We start from the raw sequence: 25,423 nt of genomic DNA, 5'->3' as shown, positions 1-25,423 counted from the left end.
TGACTTTGCTTTTCAACCACCTTGAGTATAAGGAGTAGTCCAATGGATCTGAGAAACGTTCACATTTGAATAAGTTTGAAAAAATGATCAAAATGGTCCTAAATGTATGGGGGTTGAATATTTTTTGTTATATATACATCATCGTATTGAAAAAGTATTTCATGTATAGAAAATATGCTTATTTTGGTCTTTAACCCTAAAACTAACTGTATAGGTGAAAATTTATGTTAAACATAACAGTAGGTCCCACAAAAATTGACACCTCACACATTCTTTCTCCCTCAATCTTCTTTCTTTCGCCATTAGAGGTGATGCTCCATTTTCAGTCCACCCATGACCCACCTGTCTTATAAAAAAAATTACATCTTACACTTATTTCTCATTTTTTCTCCAAAACAATAGTTTCCAGCAACTCTAATTCTTATACATACGAAGAAAAGAAACGAGTCTATTAAAACAAATATGACACAAGTAAATTAGATAAAAATGAAAAAATAAAAACTTCGTTCCTCCTCCTAGGAGATCTCCATAAGCCAACCATTTTTCAAGTTTTAAACTAACTATTCCTTGTTGTCGAAAGAATCTATGCGAAGAATATAGATTTTTTCCCCTTTATAAGACTAAATTTTTTTATGTATTTATTTTTTGTACTGATGTTAACATTAAAGGGTGAAAATAAAATGAATAAAGGTGGAAAATATAATCTTAAAATATGATTTGAAATTTGAAGAGATTTTTGTGTGTCAAATTATTTTTGATAAATTTGGTTTAAAAGATATTGAAGAAGAAGGTAATGGAGAGAAGAATAAACCAATTGAAAAATGCAACAAAAGAAAGAAGATTGATGGATAAGGTGTTTGTCATGTGGCAATTTTGTGGGAACCATAGTTAAGTTTAACAAAGAATTATCTTGTATAGTTAGTTTAGGTTAAAGACCAAAATGATCCTCTTTTTATAAACATTAAGGACTATTTCAATAAGGTAGCATATATATAAAGGACCAGGAAATTTCAACCCCTATACATCAAGGATCAGTTTGGTCATTTTCTCGAATAAGTTCTTTATGACACAGTTTTATTGCACGATTTAAACTATAAAAGAAAGGAAACTTTTTTAAATATCTGTAGTCCCTCATTTATAGAATTGGGCCCCTCACAACCATAAATAAGATTTTACTGACATGGCTTCATAGACACCCTAGGACATTTGAACTTCGTGCTTTGATACCAAGTTTGTCATGATCCGAGCCGTCACCATGGACATGGCTGGCACTCGAAAACCATTGTTGGTCTCCAAGTGAACCATCATCCTGGGCTAAATACAAGCGGAAAACTAACTCCAGCATACATAAAAATCAAACTGAAAGAAATATTAAATCAACAGTGTGTTAAATCTCAAAACTCTCTAAATATACTAAGTATGAAACATAAGTTTTAAATTAAACATCTGAAACTGAAAGACTCTCCAAAACTGTCTATCTATGAAGCCTCTACTATATATAGACGAGTGTCGGAAAAAGACCCACAACTACATAAAATTCTAATAATACTAACCACTCATAAAACTGGAGTCCTTTAGAAGCAATGACCTCACTCGAAAGCTTACGAGCAGATGAAATGATCTCAACAGACTCTTGTTGAGGATCCTAAGAACTTGTATCTGCATCATTAAGAGATGCAGGTCGAATGACATCGGTACATTGAATCTACGAGTATGTATTATTGTTGAATAACGAATAATTGAATGAAAGGACTATAATAGATAAAGATATATACTCAATTGAAAGTAAATAAATAAAGAAGTCAAATCATTAAAATATTACAAAAATTATTTACTCATCTCTGAACTCAACATATTAAGTGATTTAATAAAAATACACTTTTAACTCTATTTGGGAGATTCTCTATCTGACAACTATCACCATGAGATACGTGATGATACAATGTCTCACTCACATTGCTAGAACTGTCTTATATTGTGTACGATATAGGACACCTCAACTACATGGATCCACTAAGAAATAAGGATTCATCTAAAAAGTATGATCATGTATCCATGTTGGCGAGATATGGTTTATGAGGATTTTGAGTTGTCTGAACTCATCCTCATATCGGTGCTCAATACTACTCCCAATAATATACTCATGCTCAAATGTATAATACATACTTTTTCTCTGTTTTGAGGTAATTAGTCAAAATAACCTCCTAAAAGAGGTAATTACTCTGAAATATCTCTGAACTCATTTAGAAATCAAAGTTTCTCTTTTCTCAAAATAATACTCTCTTTCTTCATGTAAAAATGAAAAATTTGGGAAATACTTAGTTCCCTTATACTCTTTCTCAAAATCCTCTTTACTTCCTCAAAAATTCAGTTTAAAACACAATTGTTGGCGTTAAAAGATTCTCAAAATGGGGTTCATGCTGAAATATAGACATGAACCAATCAACTCAAGGATCTCAATAAAAATATAGAAAACTCAATACTAAGAACTCAAGAACTCAGAACTCAATGATACTACTCATCTCAAGAATACTCAATTAATAGGGTTCATGCTGAAATATAGACATGAACGAATCAACTGAAGAATTTCAATGCATAATATATAGTAGCAATTCAATAATTAGGAATAGAATTTCAAAAAGAATAGAAACTCAAGAGCTCAAAATCAACTCATCTCAAGAATACTCAAATCTAAGGATAGAACCCTAGATTAATCTTTTACTGATTTGAAAGTAGATGTAGGGCGTGAGGACGAACTAGTCCAACACTATGATAGCCTTACATACCTAAAAGAACAAGGTTCTTGAAGAACTTGATTAGAAGCCTTGAAACCCTACCTTGAAGTAGAACAATCAAAAAAATCTTTCTTGAAATTCTTGAATTAGTTTCTTGAAATTTCTATGGACAAGAATTATAATTATCAATAGTGATTCATAATTGTATGGATGAATTTAAGTTGGAAAGAATGAAATTCTTGGAGAAGAACTTACCTTGAAGGAGAATCTTGAAAAAGATTGAAAGAATCTTGAATGAAAGTCTTCTACTTGGATTTTTCCTTAGGGTTTTGCCTTAGGGTTTGAGAGAGAAGAGAATGAGAAATTAATAGATGAAAATCTGATTATTATTTTTTTGGGCCTTTAATTAGTCAAGAAATTTGTTTAGATTTTCTTAGAGGTAAAAAAAATAAAAATGACCTTTTTTAATGTTTTTTCGTCGGCTAATTCATCACTACACTGTATTAGGTTACTAAAATTGTCATAACTTTTTACTCAAAATTCGGATTGACGCGAAATTGGTGGCGTTGGAAACAAGATTCAAACACCTTTAGGATTTAGTTATTTCCTCTTATAATAGGCCAAAAAGGGCATAGTATATGAATTAAAACAGTGGGAGAAGACTGAAATAACCTTGACTTAAAACTGCCGAAACCATCTTCATGAACTACTATACAGTATGTACAACATGGACCGTAAAGGTATCCGTAGAACATCTGAGGTCCTTCAATCTTGAGGGTCACTACAACGGAAGCTTCTACGAATTGTATAAGCTTCCACGATTCACATAAGTGTTCGTGAAAGACAAGGTTCACGAGTCCTTAGAGGTCTGCTTCACTAACTAGTACACGGCCCGTGAAAGCTTTCACTGTCCGTAAACCCATCCATGAAACTTACATCCAGAAATTCTAAATACTGAGTTCAGTCATATATCCCTTCACAGTATGTGGTTTCTTTCACGGTCTGTCAATGGGTCCGTACAATCCCTCTTCTGTAACATTTCAGTTTTTTTCTGATTCCAAGGTCTGATCTAGTCTTATGAATTTTTGAGGTGTTGCACAAACTTTTAGTGTATTTTGATCGGTTATATCAAGTTACCTGAATTACTTTTTATATTGCTTCTAACCAAGCATTATAAAGATTTAAATGAAATTTCCTTTTAAATGTCAGTCAATACCTTTCGTCCCGATTGAAATGCAAACACAATATATATATATATATATATATATATATATATATATATATATATATATATATATATATATATCATAGAAGGACTACTCTATACAAAATAAAAATTATTAAAACAAATAGAAAAATTGAAGCAAGAAGTTACATAGTCTATACGAAGTTCAATCACAAAGCGATCATGTTAAACTGATATAATAAGTAAAACACTAAACCTATCATGATTATTCAATATGATAGATTAGAAAGTAGCTAGATAAGGAACGAATGCATAGGGAGAACAATAAGGGAACACATTTAAGATTTATATATTTTTTAGTGAGACTTTTTGTTTGCTTTGTGTCAAAGAAGTGCATAGATCCTCCAAGACTATATATTTTCTTCACCCACGTTTTAATTGAGTCTGTCCACGTAGCAATTGTAGCATGTTTGTATTTTCCAATCTGTAGGAATGAAAATCAGGATATGGCTCTTAAAGACTCATAATCTACACAAATGTCCTGCAAGCTTTGATCAACAAGAATGGCAAAGTGCGTATTTTGAGGTTGTTTTCAATTTTTGGGTAGCTTGCGGAAATCCCACTTGCTTACAAGCTAATTATTTAGATACATGCTAGTTTGTAATATTACAAATCTTACTAAATTTTGGACTTCGGATACATGTATTGGAGTGTCCAGATACGTCCAGATACATGTATCTCGGATACATGAGGTCAAAATAATATGTGATTTGTTTTAGATATATTGTATACAAGTGGATTCGCATGTATTTGGATACATAGACAAATCTCGCTCACCACTCTCTTTCTTGGTAGCGTATCTGGTATCCCGGATACATGTTTCTAGTGCCAGATACATGTCAAATACATGTATCTAATACAAAATAAATGCCAGATACATGTATCTATGTTTTTAAGTTTGGTAGATTTGATTTATTTTTTACTTAAGATCAGATCTAAGGAAATCAATATATATAGAAAGTTATTTATAAAATTTCTAAATTTTATCATGTAAAAATATCTCACACCAATTATAAAACCTCTTCTTTTGTTCCTTAATTTTCTACCCCTTTAATTGCATTCTCTGTTTCTCTCTATAATCATGTCCTCCACTTTGGAGAACAACAAATGTTCCTCTATGATAACAATCAAAGGTCCTTTGTTGATACTCAAGCTTTATTGTTTTGAACATGGGTGGGAATAGAAATTTGAATGGTGGATCTCATGAATTAAATCTCAAAATCAAATTGGGCCGAAAAATTTGAGTTCTTTCACTTTGTTCATTGTTTCCTATTTGCTTCAGATGCCTCAAACAACTACTGAGTTTGGTTCAATGGGGTTTCGGAAATACAATATTAGGTCAGTATGAAGAAGTAAGTGTTGATGGGTCCTGCATTGAATTGTGTTTCTGATGATTTTGTTGAAAACACTAGCAGGCTTGACGATAGTGTTAAAAGTGGTGGAAATAGCTCAAATGCAACTAGTATTTTTACTGGTGTGGATCAGAAAGGCAAGAAGAAAGAGCTTCCATATGAAATCTGATGGCGGAAGCTATTTCTTCTTCCCTTTTTGATCAACACCAGTAAGATTGCTTGTTGCATTTGAGTTATTTCCACCGATTTTGATCCTATCCTCAATCTTGTTAGTTTTTTCAACAAAATCATCGGAGTCATAATTTAATGTTAGTTCCATCAAATACTAACTTCTTCATACTCATTCCCAATATTGTAATTTTCGAATCCCCATTGAACCAAACTTGAGGCATCTGGAGCAGTTAGGAAGAAGTGAATTGAGGGAAAAAACTTAAATTGTTCGGGTGCGTTTAAATCATGAAACCCATCACTCAAATTATCATTCCCACCTCTTTTCAAGATACTCAATAACTCGTGTGTCACTTTTTCTTTTCCTTACGTGTGCACACACATATCATAAACATATATCATATCATATTTTATCATATCATCATATTATTTTATATATATTACTATAAGTGGGTATAAAAAATGTTAAAAGTTGAAATACAAAAATAACCCTATAAAGTTGAGCTAATACAATAATACCATTAATATATATATTGTACATTAATTTCTACATTGAATGTTATTTCAGTTATTGTATTTATTGGTTAACAAATGAAAGAAAAACTGAAAAACTTTTGATTTTCTTCCGTTACCAATTTAATTAGACAACGAATCATCTTACTTAATTAGTTATCTTAAACTTTTCTCACTATTCAACTTATTATGAATTAAACAATCAATCTACTATATATATAACCCCTTCCTATTGCTCCTCATTAGAAGAAATAATAGAGACAAGTTGAAGATTTCTACAAAGGTATATTTATTTTATTTTATTGTTTTCTATGAATGTTCATGAAAATATATATTGTTTTGCGTGTATTTTTTAAGAACTATTAGGTAGTGTAGTATATTATGCTACTATGTGTACACCATATTATGTTTGGAAACATCTTTCGCAAAATGTGTATATATATATATATTAAAACCTTTATAAATTAATACTCGGTAAATTAATAATCTCTCTAAAGTAATATTTTCCTCCTGTCCCGACTTGGGCCAATGGAAAAACTCACTAATTTCGATAAGATAATAAGATAATATATTTCTAGAAGACCCCTATATAAATATATGGTCCCATTAATATCATAAATTAATAATTCTTTAAAAGTACGAATATATCTAAGACAATTTAGTGAAATATGAATCTATTGTGTTCTGTTTTTTCTTAAAATTTAATCTAGTTGAATCTCATCTCTATCTTTTCTTATTGCATCCAAGAGCTCCGGTGTTGTCTTTTCGAACTGCACCATAAAATTGTGAAGAATTCTAGATGCGATAAGCGTTTCCTTACGAGTAACTTGTTCCAAAGGTATAGTATGTATCATCTTCAACTTCATCATCAACATCACTTTTTTCGATGGTATCCACAATTTCTTTTAAGCTCTGGACCTCTGAACATGTATCACTTTCACTCGAATAATCCAACAGGTTATTGACATCCATTTTATTGTGGTAATCGAGATCATTAATCATGACCTCAAGTTAATGAATGATGTTTTCACAAGTGGGTTCATTCAAATTCTCTGAGATTGCATCCTCCGAACGAATTTTAAAGTGTCGAAAACAATTTGATATTGTCTCTTGAATAACATTTGTTCTCCAAGAAGGGATTGCAAAATTGATAGCATCCAAAACATTAATCTTTGTTGGATCAGTTTATCCCACTTCATAGCCTTCTAACATCCTACGATAATAAATCTTGAAAGCACTTAATTTCCCAGCATCATAAGGTTGAATTTTGGATGTCATGTTCGGTGGCAAGAAAAACAATTCAACATTTTGCAGTCCTTCAATATTTCTATTATGGGCTGGACAATTATCTACCATTAGCAAAACTCGTCTACCATGCATTTTGTGGTCAAACCAAAGAATATATTCATCAAAAAGCACACTTGTCATCCATGCTCTTTTGTTTGCACGATAGTGACAATTCAATAAGTATGATACATAAATTAGTAAGATGCAAAGATTTTGATGTTTTGTTGTACTTTATGTATAACATTTTTTTATGTGAAATCAATAAATATGATACATAAATTAGTAAGATACAATGATTTTGATATAATAAAAATTAACCTTCATTAAATCTCAAACCATTCTTTAAATTAATAAATATTAATTTATCGATTAAATAATATCTCTATAAAATAATAAAATTTCATGGTCCCACCTATATTAATATATAGAGGTTTTACTATATATATATAATTTGTGACATTATGTAATCCAAGTACATCTCAAAATTGGCCTGTGCCAATTTACTTCTACAAAAGAGTACTTTTTTATTGTGTTTCTTTGTCTTTGTCAAATAATTTTAATGAGTTAATCTCTACGACGAGGAACCTCAAAAATAATTTTCAGAATCCTTGCTTCTATATAAGCTTTCAGAGGTTACAAATGAATCTATATGTCTGTACCTTATAATAACAAAATGTAATCCACTCTACACTTTAATTACTAGCTAACTAATTATTGTTGCTTGATTTTTTATAGATTTAGACAATATATAATCATTTGTCATTCAACAAAAGAAGTCGTTTGAATATTCAAATTGTTCATGAATTTCAGCTTGTATTATTTCACTTTAAACTTTTTGTTATTCATTTCTATTAGTGTCTTTTTAAGATGATTTTTCAGGAATTTATTGATGAAAAATAAGATTGGTACAAACTCATATGGGCCTACTACCCATATCTAAAAAGACAAACACAAACCGAAAATAATAAAGAAACAGAAATAGAAAAGACATAGCCCATTGTAGACGTAGTCCATATCCTCTCTCTATAAACATGTCCTGTCATCTAGGGTTTCCTAATCTAGCTTCTCGCCTTTACCTCCTTCCCCTGAAACACCTCAGAAAATGTTCCCTTACTGGTAGAACAGTCATCACCTTCCTCATGTTTTACACTTAGTTCTTCTCCTTGTGTCCTTCTTCCTCAACTAACAAGAGTAAGTGTTTTCCACTTTCCCTACTTTAATCTTCATGCTAACAGAAAGATGCTTCTTATAACCCCATTTCTGATTTCTTTTGCATTTGTTCTCTTGCAGTGGGTGCTGGAATGTGAGTGCAGTGGTATCTTTGTTAAAGCTTCTTCCAGGTTATGAGTGTACTATTTGCTTAAGACACACATGCAAGCACGTGTCTCAAAACTAGTATTACTATAAGTAGGAAGAGTCTAAGTCAAACGTTGAATTACTAAAATGACCTTTAAAAGTAGATTGATCATTTCATTCTTTTATAAGAAAATTAATTCTCTATTTAGTTTAATTTAATAGACCTTTCATCTACCTTTGGACCTGTACAAATTCTATAAACTTTTTATTTACAAGTTTAATATTGAGTTCATGTATTTATTCTCTTCACTTTTAGCTTCTGGCAGTTAAACTTATCATATCACTACAACAAATATGATATATAGCTACGAAATTATTAGCTACGACATGAAACTCGTCACCAATGGTTTACCTTTTGTGACAAAAATTATATTTCGTATTTAAATACATGAAGCACATACTTTTAAGGACGAAACATAAAATTTTGTAGCAAAGTTTTGTCTACTAAAATTTTCCACCAAAAATAAGTTGGTGCCATTTATTGAGTATTATTAGTGACGAATTTAAAGTTCTTAGTGACACATTATTTTGTCACTAACTATGTACCCATTCTGTGACAAATCCTATTTTGTCCTAAAATTAATTAAATTTTGGACACGAATTTTTTTTGTCACAAAAAGTATGTTGATACAATAGTGACAAATCAGAATTTGTGGTTAATCATTGTATAATTTAGCAACAAAATTTCAAATTTAATTGTCACCTTAGTTTTTGTCACTAATAGTTTAAACAATTAGTGACAATTATATTATTGTCTCTATTTAACCTATAATTTAATCACAATAAAATTTTGTCACAAAAAAATGATTAAATGTCTATGACTTAATTTTTTTTAGTTAATTAATAAAATGATTGGATACAAAAAAAAATTATGGTTATAAATTAAAATATCATGAATAATAGACACATTTAATTCAAATATAGTAAAAATCAAATTTTGTCCGTCCATAAACATTAACCATACAAACATTTTTTTAGTGAAAAATCTGAAGTTATACTCTAGACAAGCGTCATACCAATATTATGTAATTAAAAAAAATATTTTAACACCAAAAAAGTTAGAAGCAAAGTTCCCAAATCATCAAAAGCCTCGATAAGTTTGCAAATATTTTATCACTAGATACTAGAGCCTGTGTAAGCACCGGCCCAATATATATTACTCTATTAATTTCAATTTATGTTGTACAAATAGAATTAAAAGACCTAATCAAATTTTGATATGATTTTTAAATATTTTAAAATGTTATTACTGTAATTTATAGTACTTTTAACGTAATTTTCAAATAATATGTTACTCATTTTGTCCTAATTTACGTGGCACATGAGAAACTTTGAGAGTCAACCAAATTTTTAATATGATTTTAAAATATTTTAAGTTGTTAATTATTGTGATTTATAATGTTTTTAAGTAATGTAATTTTTAAATAAATGTGTTACACTCTGTGTCACAATTTATATTGCACATGAGAGAAATTTTGAGAATTAACAAAATTATAATATGTTTTTTTAAAAAGAAAAAAAGATAATATATATATATATATATATATATATATATATATATATATATATTAAGTTGTTAATTATTGTAATTTATATTACTCTTAACGTAATTTTCAAATAATATATTTTATCCCTTCTGTATTTCGAGAGTTGATCTAAATTTTGATTTGTTTTTCAAATATTTTAATTTTTTAATTATTATAATTTATAGTATTATTTTTTTTAGTAATTTATAACTATAAAACATACTAAAAAGGAAAATAAGACAAATATATTAAAACATATAAATTATTAAAAATAAATAAAGGAGAAGGGCAGTAATTTATAAATGCATAACATGCTAAAAAGGGACATAAGACAAATATATTAAAATGGAGAAATAGTTAAATATAAATAGAGGAAAGGGCAAATTGATCAATTGACTGATTGACCCTAAGCTCCTCTATTCGCTTCTATATTATATATTTTATCATACACATGGCTGATAAAAATATGAGATTAACTTCTCTTCACTGACAGTGGACAAGAAAATTCCCCCGTCAATTCATTTTTAGAAATACTTATATCTCTTAATTTAATTATTGTATTTTAACATTTAAAGATTAATGATTTTTCAGCTTCTCCTTTTTTTTTAAACACATTTTACATATCTAAGATTTAATTTTATTGAAAAGACGTCCAAATATTTATGATATTATTGACTCTGAGTAATATTTAAATAAATTGGAATACATATGATGATATATGGATCAAAGTTTGTTTTTAATTAATTTTTGTATTGTTGACTGAATGAACTAACAAGAGAAAACACAGTCTGAAACAATGAAAGCACCTATTCAAAAACTTTTTAATGTTGCGAAGAAGACTTAATAGGTTGTGAATAATTTTTTTATGAGATTAATTAGTCTAGATTTTAAAAAGAAAAAAAAAGTAAAAGTTATTGTCTCCAATTCTTCAATGGTGTTGATGGAGAACGAGGTGAAAATATCGAGGACAAGAAATAGGTGAAAGAATCCTTCTTATTTTTGGCAACCAAATGAGAATTCTAAACACTCTTATAATTAATTTAGAGTCCAAGTTACCATATAATACTCTTTTTGTTATTTTTATTTAAATATTAATAATATGTGAATATATTAAGAGGAATAAGTATTTCTAAAAATGAATTGACGGTGTAATTTTCTTGTCCACTGTCAGTTGAGAGAAGTTATTCTCTAAAAATATTTGACAAAATGCTTACTTAAATTCATTTAAATAGTTATAGCTAACAATAGTCACGTCTCTATATCTCTCATCAATCTTGCCACTCTACTATCTCACCCAACTCCCTCCCATCTCGTTTGTCATTGTCCTATCTCGCTCACCTTCCTTTCATTTCGCTCGTCACTTTCATGTCTTGCTCGCGTATCTTGTATCCCAGATACATACGAATCACATCATATACATGTATCTATTGTGTATCTAGTGTGATTCACATGGGATTATAGACAAATGTCATTTGGCACTCTCCTATCTCGATTGTGAATCTGGTATCTCAATTATATGTGAATCAGACGAGATACATATATATAATTTGTTTTTAGTGTGATTCACATGTATCAAGAATACATAAACGAATCTCGCTTGCCTCTATCCCTATTTCAGTGTATATGATAGCAAAAAATATGTATTTAGGTGTATTTGACTTGAAATTTGGTATGAAATTATGCAATTAGGTAGTTTTTTCTTTTAAAAATTTGAATTACTTATCCAAATAATTTTCAATTTCAAATCACCAGACCTTCACAACAATTTGTGTGTGTGTGTCGTGGGTTAAAATTTAATTTTTTTTAGGGAGGCAGAACAAACCCAACTTATTTTGCTTGCTTAAGTTTGAGCGGGGTTATTGACCCGCTCATGTACTAACTCAATCCATTATATTGAATTGATATATAGCCCAAATTATTTAATGACGAATCTTGTCAAAATAATTTTAAATAAATACTATTTTATTATTTGATATATTATATATAGCTATAATAATATTTTTTTATTAAATACTAGAAAATTATAAAACAGCAAGTAAAACAATTAAGACTTAGTAAAATTGAGAGGATTGAATTATAACCCACGTTTTAACTTAAATAACTTGTGAATGAGTCAATAAATCACTTATTTATTAACTCAATTTATTTTAACTCACTTAAATTCAACCAACACACTCATTTAACCCCTCTAATTTTTTTCAATTTTGCGCCAAATCAAACGTGGCGAACAAAATATCCATTTAATTATTTTCCCCAAATGCACAGTCGCTAATTTAGTTCCCACTACAATTAGGTTTTACTTTTTTCTTTTGATTTGATGCCTCTTCTATGTTTTACCCAAAATCTAGTGAGTTCTTGCTTCCAATTTTACTTCTACAAATGTCTAGTGCTTCACACTTCCAATTAAGTTAAATTATGTTTTTCCTAATTTGCAGCTTTTTCACCGATTCTTTTTTTGTTTCTTTTCTTTTTTTGATACAAGATCCAAAGCTTTTGGACTAGAAAATGGTATGATTTTGTTTGGGGATGCTATGGTTATTTGGAGAAGCACAAAGCTAAAGTAGATATATTCTTTGATATGCAGTCTTAATTGGGAGTAACGACGAAGATGTAATCAAACAGAGATCCGCACAACAGACAAAGAAGGAGGTGAATATAAATCATAGATCCACTAAATTCTCTGTGTTTATAGATTTTCTTGTGTTCTTCTGTTTCCTCTGCTACATTCTCTTCAAATTGGTCAAAAATTGATCCATTCATGTAATCTAAAGCAACCCCTTTTGAATCTCCTCCTTAATTTTGTTTCATTTGCTATGTTTTTTGTTCTTCTATGTTCTTTCACGCTACATTTGAGCTTGAAAATACGAGGCTTATATTCCATAGAGTTCAACGTAAATTGAGCTTTAGATAAGCCTCAGTTTTGTGTGTGTGAGGGTGGCGGGTTGGTGGTAATGACTGTTGGAATCCGAAATTACGGGAGGCTGATGATGCCTGAAGCTTTTGATTAGATAAAAGGCTCAATCTTATTTGTTCGTAAGTTTATTTTTAATTTTTAATGGATTTCTTGCTAAAATTTACTTGAGAAACCTAGGATATGGTAGGGCATGTTGGTCTTACAATTGATTTGAGAATGTGGATCCTTTCAAAAGAAATCATAAACCATATGACGAATGGATTTTATGTTGATGTTTTATCGTCTATCTCCAACAACAATATACCTAGTGTAGTTTCATAATTGGTATTTGGGCAGAGTAGGATGTATGTAGACCTTATTCTTACCGGGGCTAAAGTGATTGTTTTCGATAGACTCTCAACTCAAAAGTGAAGCTTTTGAAGTAATCTCAAAGAGTAATGCCATGAGCAATGTGCTGTCAAAAAAAAAGAAATTAATTTGAAAACGAAGAATCTATCAACTGCACAAATATAGATGCCTCACTCGCTAGGCTGTATCAACTACATGATTTCATCTTGAACTTCAGATATTGATCCTTGTTTAAGAAAAACTTGCATGTTTAAGGCTTTTAAGTTCTTTGCTATTCCAAGATACTATTTAAAATTATATATTTCTTGTAGCCATTTATGGTTGAGAGAATCCTAATGTGAGATGATGAATACTTGAAAACAAGGAAATTAAGTTAATGAATAGTTAGTACATTACTATTAAGTATTACGAACAACTTAACATATAGGAAAAATGCAAAATCAGGAGTTCCTTTAGTTTTCGATTAGATTATTTTAGTTTTCAAAGTAAAATAGTAAATATTTTTTAATATGCATGTGTAATAATAGCCTATCATACTGACAATTGACTAATGTGTGTGGTACTAGTAGTGCTAGACATGCTGATCATTTTTCCTCTTTTGCTTTCATTCAATATCTCGTTTCAACTTTCACTTAAATTAATGTTAAGAGTGTCGATATTTTGTATATTGCATTTTATAACCCTAACTACAAAATGTAATAATTTCCTTTAGGTACATTCTTATAATCATACAGTCAGTGGATCATATCCTTTGTTTGGGTTTTTCACGTTCACTGCGCGGTGGCACCTTCAAGGTCATTTATCTCTATGTATCTCTTTCTCTTTACTCAAGTTAGTCATCTTATTCAATGATGGTTTGGTCTATTTTTTCTTAATTCTTGATAGGAATTTTTTTTAGTATTAGGGAAGTCTAGTAGCTCATAGAACTATCATTTTCTTTTTAAATAAGAGACTCTTTTTGGGACAAACAAAAAAGGAAAGTAAGACGTGTAAATTGTAACCAATGAAGTACCATTCTGATGAGGAAAATACTGGAAAGTTCAAAGTGCTCAAAAGTTCAATCAACTTTCTAGTTTTTATTTTTTCTTCTCATTTATATTTTCTATTTACTCCTTAATTTGATTCTGATTTTCATACTTAGTAGGCGAAAGGTTTTGTGTATTTTCTACTTGTTTAGTAAAAGGTAATACTCCTATACAACAGCTCTTATGCTTGCTTTAGCTGATATGATATATAATATTAGGATCATAGTTTAGTGAATCATAATTCTAGATATGATTGAGATTAATTAATATATTTGTTGATTTTTTTTTCACATGCCAACCATGTGTATATGCTTGGGAATCTAAGACTTGGATATGCAAGAAAATGTTACTGTTAGAGTTCTTAGTGATAAAATATCACATGTTTAGACTTGGTTGTTGCTTTAATTTGAGATATCTTTTTATCCATGATAATATTCAATACTCTCTTTATCATATTCTTTTGGGTTCATTCATTAGACAATTGTTATTGTTGAAGTTGATATTACTCCATAGAGTTGTCTTGGAGAAGTGTTACTTTGCGAAGGTAAATCCAATTAGTACATTACCAGATGATGTGGTTTAGTCAGCATCTTAAGGACAATAACAGATCAAATTGAATGTCTATCTTTTTTTTTTGGTTAAAATGGTTTGGCTCAAGGCCAATTTATTCAAAACAAATTATATACAAGCTATAGCTAAAAGCCCGGCCAAGAACAGGTCAGGACTATCTAAACAGGAAATAAGCAAAAGGAAACAAAAGATAAAAGACAACAAATGAAAAAACTAAAGAAGTAACTAAAAGGAAACTGAAAAGTCCATGGATGAACTCTCTGTAACATTCGACCCCAGAGATTCGCCCCTAAACTTGGACCTTGAGCTCATCTAAATTGTTGCTGCTCTGTTGGAAATCAACCAGATTGACCTCTGAAGGTACGAGCTAAGGGAGGTAAGTAGCATTCTTGGAGCCTAATCAATTTCTTACGGGATAAAATCAGTTTTTCTTCAGCTCCTACTTATTGATGACACTTCTATCTCAAGTTTTGGGTGATGCCACTGTGAGACACCTACAAGATCTCACTAGGAGAAGTGACATCTTACCCAAAAGAATCCTTTCTCAAACTTGAGGAGAAGTGATTTAAGATGAAACAGAAGTTTAAGATGACCAATAGTCCTTAACTATTGACGTAGGCAGTATTAGGAGTGCCTCATTTGTGATTTTCATTGTTTTTCTTCTAGCAGAATGAACCTCCAAGGAGATTGATACCAAATACTAGAACAATCACAATAGAAGCCACAAACAAGCTCTCCAAATAGAATTACGGTAAAATCATATATTTGTACTTCTTGCTGTGTTTTTGGGAATGCTTTACTGTTTGGACCTGTGGCTTACTGAATTGCTATTAATCAGTCCTAGACCTTGTGTTGGAAATAGCCATTTAATTTGGTTCCCTTTCTCTTATCACCTTGAATCGTATACTTGGATTTTGTTGTTTATGTATGTTAATTATCTTTTTAGCTTCTAATGGGAGTTCCTGAAAATTATTGTATTGAATAGTACAATAAAACACCCTCACCCCCTCTCCTCCCTTGTCCCTACATTTATTTCACTTCTCATTTGTGTTCCAATTTTGTAAGATCTACCCATTTTCTCTTCATTTGTGCATATTTTCTCCGGATCTCAGTTCCAAAATGCGTGAAATCCTTCATATTTAAGGTGGACAATGTGGTAACCAAATTGGTGTCAAGTTCTGGGAAGTTTTTTGTGCCAAACACGGCATTGATTCTACCGATCATTATAGTGGTGATTCTGATCTCCACTTGAGAGAATTAATGTATATTACAATGAGGTTACCAGTGGAAGATTTGTTCCTAGGGATGTTCTTATGGATTTGGAGCCTCGCACCATGGACAATATTAGATCTGGTCCTTATGGACAGATCTTCCATCCTGATAACTTTGTTTATGGAAACTCTGGTGCTGGTAACAATTGGGCTAAGGTAAGTTACACCGAAGGTGCTGAATTGATTGATGTCGTTCTCGATCTTGTTCGTAAGGAAGCCTAAAACTCTGACTGCCTTCAAGGTTTGTGTTTCTACCCGCATTTTCTTAAACATTTTGTTTTCATTTGGTGTTGTTGTAGATCTGTGCATTTTGAGGATTTATTTGTGTTCTATGTGTTTGATTTTCAGGATTTCAATTGTGCCATTCATTGGGTGGAGGAACAGGTTCTTGTATGGGAACACTTTTGATCTTAAAGATCAGAGAAGAATACCAGGACAGAATGATGCTTACCTTCTCCGTTTTTCCTTTACCTAAGGTTTCTGACATTGTTGTTGAGCCTTATAATTCTACCTTGTCCTTGCATCAACTGGTTGAAAATGCCGATGAGTACATTGTTCTTGGTAATGAGGTTCTATATTACATCTTCTTCAGAACCCTAAAGCTCATCACCCCAAGTTGTAAGTCAATTCAGCATCTCGATTGCGCTTTTCTTTGCGTCATCTGTTTGATTGTTGTTAGTTGAGCATGCTTGATATTTCTTCTTAGTTTTTTATTTAGCACTTTGAAGTTATGAATCATCTGATATATTTCTTGTATAAAAGCTTTGTTAGTTAAAGAATCGGCTAACTGGTTCCCTTCTCTTAGAACACGTGACACTTGGAAATCCCCCTTCTCTTCCACTCTTAGATCTTCTGAACCTCCATACTAATAGCCCATGGACTGTCCCAATCTTCATCAATCACCTTCTTGATGATTAGGGAGCTAGTCTCCATAATAAGAGGCATTAGTTGTTCTCTTATACAATAAGCCACTACTTCATGAATTGTCAACGCTTCAACACCTAAACTAGTATAGTATTGGCAATGACCCCTACTATTTCTGATGCAGAATGCCAGAGAGCAAGGATCATGATTCTCTCTAGACGAGCCATCAGTATTGAACTTAAATTTTCCTTGGGGAGGAAGATGTCACTAGACTAATGTGCACCTCGTTGGTTTGTAGATTTCCAATATCATAAGTGGCCAAATGTTAGAGATCTTTGTTATCCATGGGAACCTCGCTCTAGCCAAGAGACAGAGGTTCTGATTTATGTCATTAATAACTCTGCTTCTTGTTATTGAACCTTCTTGGAAAATGATATTTCTTTTCTTCCATAGATGCCATATAATGATGGCTGGGGCAGCCAGATATAGTGGCTTCAGTTAATTAGGAGAATAGTCAGCTTTCCACCATTGTGTTGCAACTTGATTTAACTAAATAAATGAGCCCTTAAGCTGCTGCAGCAAAGTGTGTTCAGATGCTCTTAGCATAATCTCTTGTTAAGAACAAATGTAGCATAGTTTCCTGTTGATAGATCTCACAACACCTGCACCATTCTTATTTAACACATCGCCCAAGGAAAAAGACCTTGTGAGACCACTGATAAAATCCATCACACACCAAAAGTCCAAACTAGTGTGAGAGTTGACAGTACTGATCAACAAGAATTATACAATGCAAGACCATGATCTACTAGCAAGTTTGCTTTGAAGAACTCAAATAAGAGACTTATTATACTGCATATAGAATCAGAGGTGATAGAGTTATTGAATATGAATTACCGGTGAAAGGTTAAGAAATGGAGGATAGTTTAACATTTTCATGAACTATATATGCAGCTTAGTCAATATTACATGAACCAGTGATGAAAGTAGAAGGAATGAACCTCTATTGTGTGTAAGTTTGAAAACAGAACCCTCCTAACTAGTAGCCTCAAAACCACCAAAGCTTTTATCATCCAACTAAAGATATCGAATCACCTGAAGTCAAACTCTGTTGCAACAAGTCCAAAAAGACACGAGTTATACATAATTTAAGGATTATATGCACAGATGTTATCAAACCCCATATACTGCCCTTCCTTGATCTTTCTAATCGTGCCATATAAAGACAAAATAGCTATACCATTCTTGCATAACACATCGCCCACTGATAATTTTCTCTTTCATACCATCCACAAATAGAAAGATAATTTATAAGATAAACTAGTAACACACATTTTACTAAAAAACCCATTGTTGCTTCTCTTTCTTGTTGAAGGATTAAGAATGATATTTTTTATTTGTTGAATTATGAGTAATTATAAGTAGATTTATTTAGTGAATTAATTATGATCAATTGAGTCCTAGTCTTGAACTACATTAAGTAGTTTTATTGCAGCAAATGCTTGGTAGGCTTCTAGATTTTTTTACTTGTCTGGTAGCATATAGAATTAAGGCTTTGAAAGCTGATATTTATTTGAATTCTTTAGTTGAATACTTCTGAACTAGTAGTTGTTATTGGGGCTGACAAAAGATCTACAATAAATAAATGGACGAAATAGTGTTAATGTAGTAGGTGAGATTTTGTTAATACGAACTCCAACATGATGCATGACTCTTTATAAATCTCGGCAATGCATGCAACATTGTCTGTAATCATTTTATTTTGTCCAATTATCGGGGATTAGTTAATTTGTATATTAAATGGTCATATGTTCTAATACTTCACATGTTAGATGACATGTTAGATGTTGAGTTAATACAGTTCTCAAGTATTAGCATTTTGATAATTCATGTGTAGTAGGTTATGCGAGGATAATGATGTGTCCATTGCTCTCCAGAATTTTAAAAAAGTTCTTGTCAGGTACATAGTCTTGCTCACCCAAGATGACCTTCATACTAGTATTCTTGCATTTTTATTTAGTGCTTATAAAACTGACCATTACAACATATTGAATACATAGATTGAACATAAATTGAACACATTTAGTGATAATATATTTGTTCTAGTACCCTCCTTATCGAATATGAATTAATTTTATATTTTATGACAATTGTAATTATTACTAATAATATGACGATTTATAGTGACAATTTTATGTTAATAAAAATCATACTTTTAGTGACAAGATGATATATTTAACTACAAAATTGTTAATCTTCATTAGAGTGATAAATTTGTCACTAATTTATACATTTAAGGACGAAATACTTTTTTTGTATATAAAAGGTAGTCATTAGTGACAAAATTTCTTTTGTTCTACTACGAGATATATAGAACTTAAGAGACAATTGGTATCGTCACTAATTGAACTAAATAATTAGTGACCAAATAATTTTATCGGTGTTAATAACGTTTTTAGTGACAAAATTATACTATCAACTACAAAAAATACACTTTTTATGACAATCAAATTCATCACAAATGCTATGCATTTTGTGACGAATTTTTTGTTTTGTAGTTAATGGAACTTCTTTAGAGACGAAGCCCTAAATCATCTTTATATACATTTAGTGACACACCTTTAATGACGACTGACTGACATGGGACAAATTTTATTCATTTTTAGTGACAAAAATTACTTTTCGTGCTTAAATATATGAGACACATACTTTTAGTGACGAAACATAAAAATTTCGTAGTAAAGCTTTGTCAACTAAAGTTTCCCACCAAAAATGCATTGGCGCCATTTATTGAGTAGGGTTAGTCACGAATTTAATGTTATTCGTGACACATTATTTCATCACTAATGATGTATCTAATTCGTGACAAACTATTTTTTGTCTTAATTACATTAGCTTTTTGGACACAAAAAAATTTCGTCTCAAAAAATATGTTGTGACATTATCGACAAATTAGAGTTCGTAGTTAAATATTATAAGTTTTAGCTATAAAATTTAGATTTAATTGTGACATTTATTTTCATCACTAATAATATAAACAATTGGTGGCAATCACTTTATTGTCTCTAATCAACATATAATTTAGTGACAATAAAAAATTGTCACAAAATATTTTAGGTGTTAATAGCGACGACTTAAAATTTATATTGAATAAGTCAATTATTTTCTACGAAAAAAATTCATAGCTAAATATAGTTTGTTTTTTTTTTGCTACAATTGTTCATAATTACAAGTGACAACTGACAAAAAGAATAATACAAATGCTTCATAAGAAATAGATAAAGTCCATTCGTTCATTGGCGAGGAAAAAAATTAAAACCAACGAAGTGTGTGTGTGCGCGCGTGTGAGTGTGTGTGGGTGGGGTGCGCACGCACGTGTGTGAAATAATTAAAATGCATTATTTCTACTAAATGCAATAATTCAAATAATGAAAATGAATGTTATTATATTTGATACAATGATTGAATTCAATATATTTTGAACGCGTATGAATTAGCTATATAATTTGTAATTATAGATATTTATTATATTAAGAAATAAATATGTTAGGTTGAATACATTAACAATTTCTTAAATTTGTTAATTAATTTCAGTTAGATACTCGAACTACGACATATTCCAATTAAACAGTGAACACATGATAAAATATTTTTTAAATACTTTTGATTTTGACTTCTTTTTTTTTTTTGCATATTCTAAAGTGTCTATTCCACATTTAATTTCAATGTAATGAATGTGTCAAAAACAACTCCAACAATTCAATTTACATTGAAATGAAGAAACTTAAAAATATAAAATTAAAATTCTAACATTGAAATCGAAAGTTAAAGTACATGAAAACACAATACTCAATACTCTTTCTAAACGTCAAACGTTCTTTCTTTATTATTTATATATATGGTATATCACATAATTCAATGGGGTAATGGTCTGAAAAATACCCCAACTTTGGTCGGATTTGCTGTTGCAATACTAAAACTTTCATAAGGACCTATTACCTCCCTAGATTATTTAATACTGTATTTTTTACCCCCTGAACTATTTAATGTGTATTTTAAAGGTATATATGTGCCCACGTGGACACATTACTATTTATAATTTTGCATTATTTTTTATGTCCACGTGGGCAAATATATATGTTTAAAATACCGGTATTAAATAGTCTAGGGAGGTAATAGGTCTCATAAAAGTTTAGTATCGCAACAGCAAACCCTAATTCAATTAAGTTAATAGTAAAATAATAGTTATGAGGAAATAATATTACATCTTACAAATATGTAAAGATTAAATAGTTATAACTTTAATTAATTTCAAAATTCTAGATATTAGGATAAATTAACAGTTATTTGACAAAAATAGTAACAATTTTTAAAAATATTTTTAGGGTTATAAAACTTTTCATTTTATGTAGTCACGTTTAAAACTTGTCACTTTGGATTCCTTTTAGATTTAGGAGTTTTTATGTTTTTTGTTGATTTTAAATATTAGAAAAATAGTAAATGACATTTTTTTCTATTAAAGAGTCTTTTAATGAAGAGCAAAAAGTGAAATCATAGATTAAAATAAGGGTAAACTACATAATCCCACTAGTTTATGTCCTAATTACTACGATTTTCGATAGTTTCAATATTACTTCCTCTACCATATTAGGAAAACTTACATAAATATGCTATATTAATAAAATATTTACCATTTATAGCAATAACATTTTTTCACTTATCACTTTGAATACATTTATAATACAGTTTTAATACATATTACAAATAACAATTTACAAAACACATATAATATAAGTTTTATTGATGGATAATAGATTTATCACAAATTTTATTACACTTGTAATACAATGTGTCAATCTCTTACCAAACTAGCATAATATATTTTAACATAGCTATAATAAACATATATTGTATACATAATTCACTTTTAATACATATTGCAGATTTATCTAATATTGATATGTATTGCTATAAATGATAATAAATAAAAAGTATCGCTAAAATCAATAATTATTTATTAAGATACTCATTCAACTTAATTTTTCCACCATATTTCATGCTTAGGATACATGAGTCTGAATCTGCGAGATGCATGTATCTGCCGAATTATAAAATCGGGATACATATTTTATTTATTTAAATTAATTGGTTGTAACGAATTTTCTTAATTAGAGTATTAATTGAGAATTTTAAAAATACATGGACAATAATTCTGAAAATTTAAATTCATTAAATCCCTTAATATAAGGCGGAATCAAGGAGTGTATCTATGTCAAACACTTAGATACATGAGTATTATACAAATACCTTCATATCTATTTATATGATCTAATATTAATTTCATGTATATATTTATATGATCTAATATTATTTCATGTATCTTTTATATGTATAATTTGACGTTTCAAGTATCAATTTCATATGTTATATCCAAAAACATGTATCTCAGATAAATATGAAAATAGTTAGATACATTGTAATAGCATAAAAAATATATATGATAATATTAAGATACATGATAGAAGATCATATACATATGACAAGACTAGGATACATGATAGAATAAATTGTGTCAAATACATGCGTAAATTTCCAATAATACATAAAATCCAATCAATCATTAGATACATACACACTTAATAAGATACACTGATTAAAATTAGATACATATAATCGTATCTCAATAATGTATCATATATATCAATAATGTATCAAATAAATGCGTAAATCTCCGCTTATTGAAACTTTTCGATTACGTTTGTGGTGGTGGTCAGAGCATCTAACCACGGGTGTTTGCTTCACCTTTTGATTCATCGGTGTTGCTCACTGCGCCTAGATCCGACGGAGAAGTGACAAACTTTATTGGTTGATCCATAGTATACAAGGTATGAAACCAGTACCATCATCAATGTCGAATTTGATAAATCGATTGGCTTGAAATCTCTGTTACAACGATTCGATTGTCTCTGCGTGTGAAAGGTGTCTCCTCTTGAGAGAAAAAATGGTGGATTCATGTGAGATTTTTTAGAGTGAGAAAATCAAAAGCTAAGAATTTGATATGTGTTGACAAGTCGTAGAACATCTATTTTAATGGGGTATTTCTTCTCAGTAAATTCGAGTGATAAGGGAAGAGGAAGAGTTAGAGTTTGATAAATGTAACGATAATATCAATCCTAGTTTTAAGGGATATGAATATTCATTGTATCTTCAATAATATATGGTATAAAATATTAAAAGTAATAATATATGTAATTGTTTGAAAGTAGATGTAAAATTAGTATGTATGCTAGTGATGTATGTCTAATAAAGTAGTTTATCCTTAAAATTATTCTATATTATTATATCAATTTTAATAAATATTTATTTGAATTCAAAGTAAGATTTGTGTTGGACTCTATAACCAAAATAAAAGTCTTATGGAGTTGAAGTTTTGTTTTGCCCAAAAGTAACGATAATTATAACCAAAAAAGCTAGGATAACATTATAAGGCAGTAATTTTTTTTAATCTTTTTTTTTAGTTTGGGACTTTATGACCGTGTTTAATTTGACAAAAATAACACCAATTTTTATTTTCTAAAAACAATACTATTAATTTTTGTTTTTCAAAAATAAGGCTGCCTTTTGATTTAGCCCCAAAAAAAAGATATGAAACCCTTTGCACACCATTTACTATAATCTTTTTAAACACGTAATTTTTACCGAACATAAGTTTTACACCATTTTTTATTCCTTAAATATTTATTATAAGTATAAATTAAAATTTTGATTTTATCTTATTTTAGTAAGTTTATTTTAATATATTTGAAAACTATAAAAATAAAGTCATGTTTTAGGTTAAGTTTTTTTTTAATCAAAAGAAAAAAATTACAAAAATATATGTTTTCTTTTAAATAAATAAGTTAATGTTTCTTCATTATATTTTTCGATTAACTATTTAATTTTCTTATATTTTTTATTAGTCCAAAATAGTTAGCTAATATTTTTATTATATATATTTATTATGTCAAAAATAATAATAAAAATAAAAAATCTTAAACTACCCATTATCCTCCCCACTACACCTACACTACCCCCACTTTCTCACACCACTACTCACCTCATCTTACATCCTATATCTACCCCACACCACTGCAAAACTAAAAAAAAAAGGAAAAGAAAAACACACACACACACGTAGAAGAACGAAAAAATAACAACATATGTATACTACCCATTCCTACAACTACATATGTATACTACCCATTCCTACAACTAATACTCACAATCAACAATACTCCCTCATACCAACAACAATACACAATCAGAAAACACATCCCACACAAACTACACCCACTACGGGCAACACACGCCAACACAAGAAAACACAAAAATAAATTACAATACCAATACAATATTACTATAGTTATATGTAGTTTCTCTTTATTTCACATCATGTTTGATTCTAATGTGAGAATTTCTGCATAAGTACATTATATTTCAATAGTTAGTAGTTTTCATGAATATATTGATGGAGTTTATGTTTTATGTAGAGTAGTTTGTGATGATATACTCCACAAACAATCTATCCAATAAGCCTTATGAAACTGGTCATTACAACATATGAAAGACAAATTGTGTAACAAATTTTATTTTTTACCCTAGTATGAACACTTCTTTTTTTTTTCTCTTTTTTCACAGTATAAACGGTGAGAATTGAATCAAGATTGATTGCAAGCTATGTGTCATCATATTATTGGACTTTGGAAGGAACTTTTACTTATATTTCTTAGTTTAGGAGTAATATTTAGCATATTTCAGTTAGATTTTTTTTGTTATTGGACAATTTTACTTTTATTTAAGGAGTTTGTAACGAGATATTATGTTAGTATAATTTTAATTGTTTTTATTACATGATCATGGGTGAATTCTATTAATATCTAGCATGTTTTATTATTTAATTTTTAATTTATGCAACTCTAATTTAATAAATAATATCTATATAAAATAATTAAATGTCATCAATTGATAGTGATTAGTGACAAAATATTTTATCATCAAAAGTAAGTTTTAGCAATGACCAAATTAAACTTTTTAAGACAAATATTTTTGTCACAAAATAAATTAGTTCATTAGAAGTTAACTACATTCAATGACAAAAAATGCATTGTCCTAGTAACCCTTTTTATTGAATACAAATTAATTTTTTATTTTGTGACAACTATAATTGTCACTAATCATGATAATTTAAAGTGACAATATATGTTGTCGG

General features: G+C 29.7%; 1 pseudogene; it reads left to right on the top strand.

Annotated features, from left to right (window-relative positions):
- The first annotated feature begins 16,159 nt into the window (after nt 1-16,159).
- On the top strand, nt 16,160-16,994 carry LOC125814782 (tubulin beta-2 chain-like; annotated as a pseudogene).
- The last annotated feature ends 8,429 nt before the right edge of the window (nt 16,995-25,423 follow it).

The sequence above is a fragment of the Solanum verrucosum genome, unplaced genomic scaffold (genome assembly GCF_900185275.1).
Source record: "Solanum verrucosum unplaced genomic scaffold, falcon-dt-bn FXZP01001304.1, whole genome shotgun sequence".
NCBI classification, from domain to species: Eukaryota; Viridiplantae; Streptophyta; class Magnoliopsida; order Solanales; family Solanaceae; genus Solanum; species Solanum verrucosum.
Note: the sequence above shows the minus strand (reverse complement) of the source record. Positions and strands in the feature narration are given on the sequence as shown.